A 12,482-nucleotide genomic window follows, 5' to 3' on the forward strand; every position below is an offset into this window, starting at 1 on the left:
GCGCGTGCAGGGCTGAGACTAAAGGGGAGGAGCTTCAATCTAAAGCAGGCACTGAGTGTCCCCAGTGGAGCTGATGTGATTGGTTAATGCAGCGACAGTTGAGGAAATGGATTGCTGACGTCAGAGATGTTATATTGCTCTCCCCAGAAGAGGGCGCCACAGCTGCGCAGTCAGAGCATTTGAGTTTTGTTGCAGTGGTTCCCAAACTGGGGTACGTGAACACCTTTTAGGAGGTACACAAACATTTGTCAGTTTATTTCTTAACATTATGGACTTTTTTTTAATCCATGCACACAGACTTTTTTCTTGTCCATCAATAATAATTTGTGGCACAATTTCTCTCTGTAATTACTCCTCCTGCTCATACTGGCCATGAAGGCAAACTGTTTTACTTATTGTTACTGTTTGATTGATTTTATTATCTTATGTTGTTGACGTCAACCTGCCGAAGGGATTAAAGATGGAAATTAGCCGTTGGCTATAATCTTGCATATTTACATGTATGTGTTCCTTAATATGTATTGTCCCTGTTTTCAATAAAATAAACTCAAACTCTTTAAAATACACCAAAAGGTGAAGTTCAAATACTAAAATGTGCAAAACATCAGAAATAAATGAATAAAAAGCCTAAATTCAAGGTTTATGTTGGACGAGACACGGGAAAGAGTTTAGACAAACCTGCAGACACAAATAAATAATTTATAACATGTGCTAAGGGATACTTGCAAAAAGAAAAAAGGCTAAGGGGTACATGGTAATAAAGTTTGGGAAACACTGGTTTATTGGATTACTTCATGTGTGTCAAACTCAAGGCTCTGGGCCCAAATCCGGTCCTTTAGACTGCATCCAATTTGGCCCGCAGGGGAAAGGCAAAATCAAAAAATTGTGTAAAGTACAGACTATTCAGTTTTACTTACCTCAGTCCTTCCAAATACACAAATTCAAAGAAACACCACAATATTTGGGACCAGAGCTCACAGTTTTGCCACGTTTATGTCACATGATAGCAGTCATTTTTCATCTTAAATTGTTGAAAGAACTAAATTCTTTCAAAATTCAGCAATTTTCCTTAAAGGTATTTCACAAATTTTCTTTACATTAAATAAAGATATTCAAAAACTTAAGGAAACTTACCCAAAGATCCTGCAGGGACTGTTAAAAAATCATTTATTGCTTGAATATTTCCAAGAGCTATAGATTGAGATGTCATACAAAAGGAAAAAGGCATCAATAGCCAGAATAAAAGTATAAACACAAATATGATAATTTAGTTATCTGAATGTAACGAGCTTCACACAACTTCAATATATCCAATAATATTTTTTCACAATTCTTTAAGAAACAAAACATTCTAAAAATTAAATAGACATTTGTATTTCTTTAACCAACCTGTAACAAAGTCATATTGTCAATACAGCAAGATCTAAGTATGTTTAAAGACTTGATTATTTTTGGTATTAAAGCTGTGCAAAGCTTGTTCCATTCAGATACCCACAATTAAATTCTCTGTCAGAGAAGACTCACTTTGAATAACAGCTGTACCAAAAACTACATGTCTACATTGAATAATATTGTTTCCATTTTCTTAAATGTGCTTATACTTTGACTCTTTGTGCATTTTCTCTACTGCATGAAAGCATATGCATAATGACAAAATATTTCTGAATAACAATTATTTCATCATGATGAATTCATTATTAATTTATGTAGATATGCAACATATTTACAGTTTTATCAGGAAGGTTTGCACAGCTTTTGCAGTCCTAGTTTGGCACACTATGCACAAAAATCCCAACGGGCGAAGATTCCAGCTTTTCTGCACTAAGATAATGACCTGCTTAGTTGCAGCTGGGACTGGGAGACACAGGTGAGATAAGTGAGGCTGATTAGCAAAGCTGGGAGCAGGCGTCTGACTGGTCCCTGTCTCCTTTCCTATCCACTGTTCTTTTTATTATTTATTTATTTTTTGACAGATCCATTATATATAGATAAGACAGACTTTATTAAAGACACCAGCTGTGACACAAAACTAAACGTTGCTTTAAGAAGTGAAGACATTTCTGCCAAATGTAGAAGGAACTCTTCAGTTTATAACATAAAGTGATAAACTATCAAAAAAAAAAACCAAAAAAAAAACCTACTTTTAGCCATTCTGCAAACCTGTTTTTTGAGTTTGGACGAGTGTCGTGACTCAGACGAGTCCCAATTCCTGTATTTCAGGCCATTCTTCTTCTCCTTGGTGGTGGTGTGTGTGTGTAGTGAGTGAAACTCAGCTCGTCGAGGGTCATATCGATGCTGCTGGAGGATGGGTTTGATGTCAGTGACCAACAGGTCCTCAATAACCTTTAGACAGGATCGATCCTCAAACGAGATCAGGTTAATGGCTAGACCCAGGTGACCAAAACGACCTGATCTCCCAGTGCGGTGCAGGTAAGTCTCTGCAGATGTGGGGAAATCAATGTTAATGACCACATTCACTGTCTGGATGTCAATACCACGTGTGAACAGATCTGTGCAGACCAGGTTTCTGCACAAACCGTTCCTGAAGTCATGGAACACACTGTTCCTGGACTCCTGCATCATCCTTGCATGGATGTAGAAACACGAGTACCCCAGCTGGGTGATCTGCTTTGCAAGGTGCTCAACTCTTTGAGTGGAGTTATAAAATATAATGGACTGATTGATCTGGAGCCTGGAGAAGAGTGTGTTGCGACAGTAGGCGTAATACTGGGTGACTCCCTTCAGCGTCACTTCTTCCATCAGGTTAACTTTGTACGGCTTCTGCAGGTATTTGCTCATAAACAGCGGTACACTCATAGGGAAAGTGGCAGAGTACAGCAAAATCTGAGGCTCCTTTGGAAAAAAGCTGACAATGTCTTCAACCAGAACCACAAAGTCCTGAGACAGCAGTTCATCTGCTTCATCCAACACCATCATCTGAGCCTTATTTGGCCACGCACTTCGTCATCAGGTTCATGATTCTGCCTAGGGTGGCAATCACCACGTGCACTGTCTCATGAAGACACAAAATGTCTAAAATGTCATCCTTTATTTGGGTTCCTCCAGTGGTGACCATGACCTTCACACCCCCCAGGGTGCTTACTGAGCTGAATGGTGATCTGACTCATCTGTAGAGCCAGTTCTCCGGTTGGTACCACTATCATGGCTTGAATGTGGAATGAGGTAGGCTCCAGTTTTACCTGTGCCGTTCTTGGACCGCGCCAAAATATCTCGACCAGATAGAGCGATTGGAATGCTTTTCTCCTGGATGGGGGAGGGTTTCTCCCAACCCATCTCAAAGATTCCCATCAGAAGTTCTCTCTTCAGGCAGTAGTCCTCAAATTAATTTCCTTTAGTCGAGGTCACATCTGTAGTTCTGTCCAGGCTATTCATCCAATCAGCTCCAAACTTTATTCCATTACTGCTCTGAGGAAAGCTTGTGTTCCTCTGACGAGGGTCGCCTGCTGGATGGCGGCGTGGGGTCCTAATTGGGGTCCTCTGAGCTGCCCATTTGATGCTTTGTTCATTCCAATTAGCTCTGATGTAGTAGCCATTGTTCCAACTATAGTTAAAACTGGCCCTTGTTCACAGTTTAAGTTACTTATGTAGAATAACTAAGTTCTAGTTTATCAGATATTCTTAAAAAGAAGAGTAATGTATGTGAACTAGGAGTAAATACAAGAGAACTCTCCAAAAAGAGAGAAAATAACATTCAAATAGTTTTTAGTTTTTATTTTTTTTTTTAACCAAAATGGTAAATGAGGTTCTATATCAAATGTCTCTGTTTACCCTCGTGTTTGCTACAACAAAAAGCTTCGGTTTTAAAATTGGAACCATTATTAAAGAGCGTTCGTGGGGTTTTTACGTCACCTAGTGGAAGTCCGTCTGAGGGGTATTCCATAAAGGAGGGTTAACAAACTTAACATCAATGGATCAGAGAATACTCAAACTGCCATGACAACCAAACGGAAGAGAGTGATTTATTTACCCTAATGGGTGAAATAAGCCGGTGTTTGAGGAATATGAGCCTGTTCTAAAGGTGCATTCAGTCTTTCGTGATTATAGTGGCTTAAATCACCCGTAATTAGTCACACTTTTTGGTCGCTTCATCACTTTATCTCTTCAGTGACACGATGAGCGGTGAATAATATGAATAAAATGTGTTTGAGGAGACGTGTCAGCAGCATAGGATGGCTGCATAGAGCGTCCTCCTGTTACACTGGATATAAAGACAGTGACTGCCGCTTGATATCAAATCCATTGCATTGATTTTTAATGTAATATGTCGCCAGAGTCATCTCAATGTCCTAAAAAATGTCATGAAAAAACACTGAAGTGGGACGTGAACTCCTTTACCTTTCCTTAACCCCGTCACGGCATCCACGGGGTTAAGGAAAAGTGGATAGGAAGGGAGATAGGGACTATTCGGACGCAGCCACTGACAATAACTATCCCTATTGTTAGAATAATAAACCTTCTCACAAATAATAAGCAAATTCTGTAACGTCTTGAGACTGTGAGATAGGTCCCTTCTAATATCATTGCCTGACCTCAATAAATTAATTAATGCAAAAATCTCAATCTGCATTAATGAGGTCATTTTAACTTACACATAAGTACTTTGTGTATCCAAAACAAGTCAATGTTTCTGTGATAAATTGACCAGCAATACTCAGTCAATGCTATCACTGTTTTACTCACCAAATGCCACTTTCCATCCACAAGGTGGCGATACAGGGTTGTCATTCTGACAGTCAAGCCTTTTAAATGCTCTGCACTAGTGGTGTTATTCAAAAGTTGTTAACCCTGACTGTAAGAATCATGCCTACCTACATCACCCAATTTGCACTTTTGTTTTAGTGCAAGAAGTAAAAAAAACAAAAACTTTTATTTTTATTTTTACAATGATTGCTATACCTTTCACTTTACGAGTGACCACAGTGCATTCACACAGGATTTCAACATTGGAACACACATTTTTATTTTATTTATACCAACCTAATGAATAAATCAGCAAAGATATATGACAAACCTGTTTTTATTAGATTTTACAGTACCACAGCAGAAACAGTGAAATTACAGAAATTAAAATAAATAAATAAAAAAAAAAAACATTATTCAACATCCTTAACTTCAGACAGTTAAAGTTTTAAGCTGAAGAGTGCATATCTAATTCCTTATTTAATCACAGCCATTTTATAAACAGTTCAATAAACCTAAGATATTAAAACCACTTTTTCTGCTGTAAACAAATGTATTTGAGTATGAAGTGTGTTGTTGATTAATTTTAGTCCAACTCCTTACATTTTTGTCAAAGTGTTTTCATTTGGCATTTTATTTATTTTTAATTTTTTTGGAAAAATGTAAGAGTAACTGCCCTCTATGGCAGGGGTCTGTAACCTTTATTCTCAAAGGAGCCATTTTGTCTCATCTCACCTGGATTAAAGTCCTTCCTGAGCCGTAAAAAAAAATGCCTTTTCAATGTTTTTTTAGTCACACAAAATAACTTGCATTTGCTAACACATGATCATATCGGTCAACTCATACAAATTGCTAATTTCGTTGGCACGTTGGCAGTTGATTCAATCTTTCCCCACACAAATAAAATCTCCATTTTCTTCCAGAATAGTTTTTTTTCTCGGAATAGTTATCCTACCAGGGATTTAAAACTTAAAGTTAGCCACAGGTACAAGGAAAGTTGATGGTTTGTAAAGGTTTTAGGAGGTGGCACTGGCAGAGTTAAGGCACAATGCCATTTATTTTTAGGTTGACAAATTTCTTTCAATCTTTATTTCAGACTCACAAAGGTCCATAAAAAAACATTTAAAAAAGACAGACAGACATTGTTGGTATATCATGATTTCATTTGGTGTCAAATTTGTCATTTATCATTAAAACCCTCTGTAGGAAATTACAATTCATTACCTTTAATATTTTTATAGCTATAGGGAGCCATTGCAGAGCCGCAGGTTGCAGACCCCTGCTCTGTGGGTCCAAACCCAGCTATTACAGTCAAATTTTGCTATTGGATGAGAATGGTGGTTTGTGACATTTTGGTGGCTTCTTACAACATGAGTTACCAATGTTGGCTCTGCCCCGCCTATAAAAACTAGCACCTGTTGACTGCAATCTGTGGTGAGTTGGTTGGATTGAGAGGAGAATCGCTAATAGAGAGATATAGTGAGAATTGAGGAGTGGGTGTGCACTTTAGCTGTTCCCACTCAACGTTCTTGAAGCCAAATTACGGCGCTTAGGGGCGCTTTCATCTTGCAAATTTGACGTCATTTGGAGCCAGAGTCTGCACTGTAGTGTCCAGAGGCAGGAGCCCTGGTAACATGCCCCACTCGTTTAGCTTACTACCCTGGTGACTTACACAGCCCAGCTACGCCAAGAACATAAGTATCTTTCCCACTGGAAATTCTACCAACGGCTTGTTCAGATCATAGAGGTTAGCACAAAACGGCAATATATTTCAACTCATATCTAGTTAAATGGCGTCTCGGCTTTCCTTCACGACATAACTGCAAGTCACAAAATAAGCAAGATCCGCGGCTGTCAATCATCGTCATATATGACGTAAAATCCCGTTTGTCAACCTTATTTAAAACAAACTTCAAAGAAAAATGAGCACTTGAACACAATGTAGGGTGATAATAACTAATGATCACAGCAGAGTTTAGGTTTAGAAAAAAATTATATGACGAGTATTTACAGTCTGACCCACCTCCCATCTGTTATCATTGAGGAGGCGGGGTTTATGACCTATACTGCAGCCAGTCAGCAGGGAGAGCTCTAAAGATAAAAGCTTCACTCCACCAGGGAGTTTGTCCCGTTCTTTGTACAGTCTATGGTATTGAGTAGGAAGTTAGCATAGATTGTATTTTGAATTTTCAGCCGAGACTAACGTCAGCAAATACCTCTAGTATCAATTACTCTCCTAAAGGATTGGCTCATAAGATACAGTATATATTGTCTTTAGTACCAGGTGACAGCCCACCCTCTCTTTCTTTCCAGCTTCCAAGTCTCTTCTTGTTAAAGAGCACAAAATGTCAGATTTCCAGGTGAGTCAAATTAGCAAGATGGAGTTGCTTAAAAATCACCAGCGATGGTTGTCCAGACTGGGAATGGTGGAGCTGACCAGAGGTCCTCTTGGATAGCTGAAAAGTGGCTTGAAGCAACACCTTTGACCAACATTATTAGTTTATATAATATTAGTGCCTTTAATGATGTTTTCAGAGTATGACATAATCTCCCAGTCATGTAAAGCAGTGTTTCTCGGGGGTACATGACAGAGAGAGAGAGAGAGAGAGAGAGAGAGAGAGAGAAATTAACTAATAAAGTGTCAGTCTTGGTCCCACCCCAGGCCAAACTATAGAAATAAATCCATTCAGGAGCCACTAAATCAAGTTTTTCAACCTTGAGGTCGGGACCCCATGTGGGGTCGTCTGGAGTTTAAATGGGGTAGCCTGAAATTCCTGAAAAATTTAAATTGATTTTTGATTTTTTTTTTTTCTTTAATTATTATTCTTTTTAAAACAACAACAACAAAAAACACAATCTTAAACAACCGAATTTCTATACTTTCACTTTGTGAAATATAAATATAAACTAAAATGCAGTAAAAAAAAAAAAAAGGAATAAAAAAAGATATATATATATATATATGAGCTCAAACATGATCAAAAAGTAATTCTAGAAAAAAGAATGTCTTAGGGTTTGCCAGAAATTCTTCATTCCAAAATGGGGTCACGATCCAAAAAAGGTTGGGAACCACTGCACTAAACAATGTTTCTTTCCACTTATTTAAAAAATGAGATTCTTTATAATATGTTATCACTCGTTCATTCCATCATTATGATCTATAGTTGTTTTTAAATAGTTGTTTTTAAATAGTTAAATAGTTTAAATATTGTAGTCGTACAAAGGGGGTACTTGGATTCAGGAATAAGAGAAAGGGGATACTTGGGCAAAAAAAGTTTGAGAACCACTGAAAAAAAAAAACTCTCACTAATCTCTTTTTTCAGCTTTTTTAGGGCCATCCTCTGAGTCTTTTCTGTCCTATAAAATGTCTTGGTCAAAGGTCAAAGTAGTTTTTCCAATCATCACACACCCAAAACTATTACTATATTCCAACCAAACAGCCACTCTTTAGTCTACATTTCTTAGAATTGTCTCCAGTGGACAGAATTACCCTCAGGAGTATTTATGACATCAGATCACACTCCATTAGTAATATAAGTTGTACACCGTGTTTTCCTTTCCTTTCCTTTCTTTTTCTTTATTGTACACAGAAATATGGATGACTTTACTGTGTGGCTCAGCACCAAGCAAAGGGAAACCTTTAGGGTATTCTGGGTTTACAAGGCGGCAGGCAGGATGTGCAGACTTCAGCCGGAGCTTCTTCAGCGCTGAGGGAAGGCACTGATGCAGAGTAAACTTCCTCAGTCTCAGACTTTCAACTAAGCCTGTTGGACAGTGGTAAAGTGAAGCTGTAAAATCAACTTCCCCCGAGGGGGAAAAAGCCCTGAAAATGTCATAGATCTGCAAGTTTTGTGCTCATTTGTGTAAGTGACACCAAACTTTTCATAAATAATGTTGGTGTTGTCTGGTCAATATAATTCAGCTTTAACAACTAGTTGTCTTATGCTAAGTAGGTAAAGCACTGCTCCTTTAGACTGTGCTTATGAGTGACTGCATGCTGTATATCATTCATTTGTTTCATAACTTAGATAAACAACATTTACAATTTAATGTTCTGTTTTAAAAAGTCGTCACATATTTCATTTCATTCAAATGTAGAAATGCTGATTTTAACACGATATTACAGCAATGAGAACACTTGAAATCCTTGATTATTCATTTGGCTACACAGAGAACTAAGACCAGGACTGTGACTTTGAGTTTTCACAGCAGAGTTTACATGAATTTCACGTGATACCAGTGACATGCCATCAGGGTAGGCAAGGTAGGCAGTGCCTGCCCAAGGGTCAATTGATATTTTGATTATTTGTTTTAATTATAATATAATTATAAATTATTTATTTTTGACATTTCCAATAGCCTACAGTACCTTTGAAAGTGTCTGCATTTTGTGCATTTCATAGCCCCAATTACTAAACAGCGCTATTTCCTGGAACGGCTGCCGTCTCACTCCGCTGTAAGGCAGGAGAAGGCCACGCCCTCTCCCAAAAGCACACGGCTGCTCTGCCTCTGTTCCCATAGTGTGTTGTATGTGTCAGTTCCCCAAGATGACAACCATCTTGGGTAACCGCGCTATGCTAAATGCTATACGTAAGTTCACAGTGCATTAGTGAATGAATTCCATGTGACCACTGCTGCTACGTTGTCTCTCGCTTTAGCTAGTGGGCAGGATAACACTACAGGCAGGATGACAGCGCTAGAGACGATAGAGAAACTTTTTTTGAGGAAAAACGACAGCTTTTAAAAGATGGAGACCAACACCAGAGTTACCAGACCTTTAGCAAAGGCAAGGTCAGAAAATTGTTCATATTTTTCACAGTGAATGGTACAAAAGAAAGGATTGGCTTTGTGCTCGGCTGTTCCCGAGTTGTTGTTGTTGTTGCGCTGCCGTGTCATGAGATATATCTTGTTGGGAGAGTATGGAGGTTATATTGAACAATTGTTTATGTTTCTTTAATGGTGTTTTTAAGATGTTGATTTTGTTAGATGGCAAAATACTTGTTGGTTTTTTCTTTCTTATTATGAATTTTATATTTTGATAAGCGCATTGAGATGACTTTGTTGTAAACTGCTTTATACAAATAAAGTTGATTTGAATTGAATTAACACTTGCCAGCAGAAACATATGAAATTGTCATTGGTGGTCTCGACTTGCAACGTGCCTACCCAACCCTAGTGGTCTCGGCACCTCACTGCATGATACGTTATGTATCGTGTAGATCTCGATGAGGATTGTCATAATGGATTAATTTGTTGATGGGTGTTTTGTGTCTGGCCGTTTTGTTCCAGAAAAATAGCTATTTACAAAACATCCCATCTACTCCTAAAGAGTTACTGTTTGTAACATTTTCTTCAAGACGTCTTCCCCATTCTTTGCTTTTCCCTCAATTCTGAGTTATTGTATAAAGACATACAGATCACAATGCATCACATAGGGAAAAGGATATATTTTATTTTCTATTAATGGGTAGAGCAGGGCATTGTATCGAGATTCAAGACATATCGAGTTTGTATTTTGACAATATCGCCTATATTGTTGTACATATATTTTTATAGCTTATTTTGTATCAAAATACTTGATTTAGGAGTTGCTGCTTTTGCTACTTCTCAGAACAGCATAAAAAACACAGTTTGATGGATTGCTGAGTGAATCCTAACCCAGACCTTCCCCGAACCAAGCCACACTACAGAACTCACTCACATGTGCTGTCCTTTGTAGGAGAAAAAGACAAAAGTGGCACATATTGTGCAGCTTTTTGTTAATAAATGAGCCTCTGTGACATTTGGATCATCAAATTTAACCCAGAATTGTCTTTCTGGTCAGACTTCATTTGAAATAAAATTATCAAGATTTATATCGTATCTATTTTAAGGAAAAATATCGAGATATGAGTTTTGGTCCATATCACCCAGCTCTATGAATTGGTGATGCTAATTTTGAAATAACCTCAAGAAATTGTGTTTTTTTTTTCACTTTTAAAGCACAAAGCAACGTCTATTGATTTGACATTCCCAAATCTCACTGAGGCCAAAGTTATTTAAGCCACGACGTTATTTAAGCTTTGTTGTGGCTTTTTTTAGAGAGCATATTTTTATTTTGTTGTTTTTTTTTTTAAAGAGCATCCAGGTGCTAAAAATCAACAGGGATGAGATAAAGGATATATCCATCATCTTTTCTTGCAAATTCTATGTCTGCTTCAAACCTTTGTGAGTGTGTTGGTTGAGTTGCATTCAAACCGCTGCGGATAAAATAGCATACTTATTTCAACCATAATAAAGCCACCTTTTTTAGATTTTAAATATATTAAAATACTTGGATTTTCTCTGCTAGCACTTTTCAGGAACAATTTCAGATTGTGCCAAACCTGGCTGATTGATGAATATTGTTATTTTCTCTTTCTCTGTGAACTACATTACTGCCACAGAATGATGGATGTATAGTATTCCTACTGTCCACTTGCCTTCATCTCTTTCTCCCCACCTTCTCTTTTGTGCTCCCTCCCACGCTGTCTCTTTCAAGGCCACTGCAGACTAAACTGTGACCTCCTGACGACTGCCTCTAATTACTCTGTGCTACAGCCACTACAGCCCTGCCATTGGGGGACCTAACAGCGTCTGCAGAGGGAATCCTTTCATGGTGTGTGGCATCACTTCACACAGTGTGTATACGCACAGACGACAAGCACCTTTTTTCTTCACTTTGTTCATCTAACTCCAACTATTTATATTGGCACAAACACATATGTCCTTTTTCTTTTTTTTTTGTCTCCACATTTTAATCCTTTAAATGTCATGCTGACATTATTTGTGTCAGTTACGGCTTTTGGTTTATTTTCTACACATAGAAAATTTAAATACAGCATAAACTCACACATCCTCAAACCTCAACAAATCAAATACACGTAAACATGTGTCATATATTGTATATTTATATATAATGTATATACACCCATCCTATATTTTTCCTGTATTTAATATCCATGTCCTCTCTGTCTCTAGATGCACGCTTAGTTAACAGCAGTGGCTAAAGAACCGCTGCTAGACAAAACAAAGGAAGGATAAAGGACATGGCATGTCCAGTTAGTTTACTGCTGACAGGATATTAATAACTTTCCCTCAAAAGGCTTTTGGTTTTGCTGGTTTCCTCTCTTCGTTGCAGTATGCAAATACAATGTTTAGATAAGCTTTCGACCGCATCATCTGACTTCTTTTGGTCACTGTCTTGGACTGGAAATGTGTGAAGCTCTTAGGTAAGGATTTCTCGGAAAAAATGACTCATGTCATGCAAACAGACAAGCAAAATAAACAATAGCAAAAAAAAAAAAAAAAACGTTCAAACAAATTAATTTAATATACAGTATATGTGAATATCCAGGAGGATAAAACCCTGCAGATGTAATTTCAAACCTTGACAAAACATCTTTCTTTTGTTTTTGTTTCAGCTTTTGGTTTCAAGACATGATTAATTTAAAAACCAGGAACAAAATACAGGTGTTAACAATACTTGTTTTTTAATTTAATGTCACTGATTACTTATGTCATTGGATTTTTATTTTATTAAGTGTTATGCATGTAATTCTCTAACTTACTGTTTGGTAACCATTGCATAAAAGTACATTATTTTCAAATATTCTAACTGTTTTCTTTTCTTTTTTTTTTCCTCCTTATTACCATAGTAATGGACTTATATGGTAAGTAGCAAATTGTTACACAGCTTTAGATTAGACAGCTGTATCTTACCAGATGGGAACAGAATAGGGTTAACAGAGAGACAAACAGAA

The 12,482-nt window shown here is 37.5% G+C and overlaps 1 pseudogene; it reads right to left on the reverse strand.

Moving 5' to 3' along the window:
- Nucleotides 1-34: 34 nt before the first annotated feature.
- Nucleotides 35-3,554, reverse strand: LOC114462947 (probable ATP-dependent RNA helicase ddx6 pseudogene; annotated as a pseudogene).
- Between the last annotated feature and the right edge of the window lie 8,928 nt (nucleotides 3,555-12,482).

The sequence above is a fragment of the Gouania willdenowi genome, chromosome 5 (assembly GCF_900634775.1).
Source record: "Gouania willdenowi chromosome 5, fGouWil2.1, whole genome shotgun sequence".
NCBI lineage: Eukaryota > Metazoa > Chordata > Actinopteri > Blenniiformes > Gobiesocidae > Gouania > Gouania willdenowi.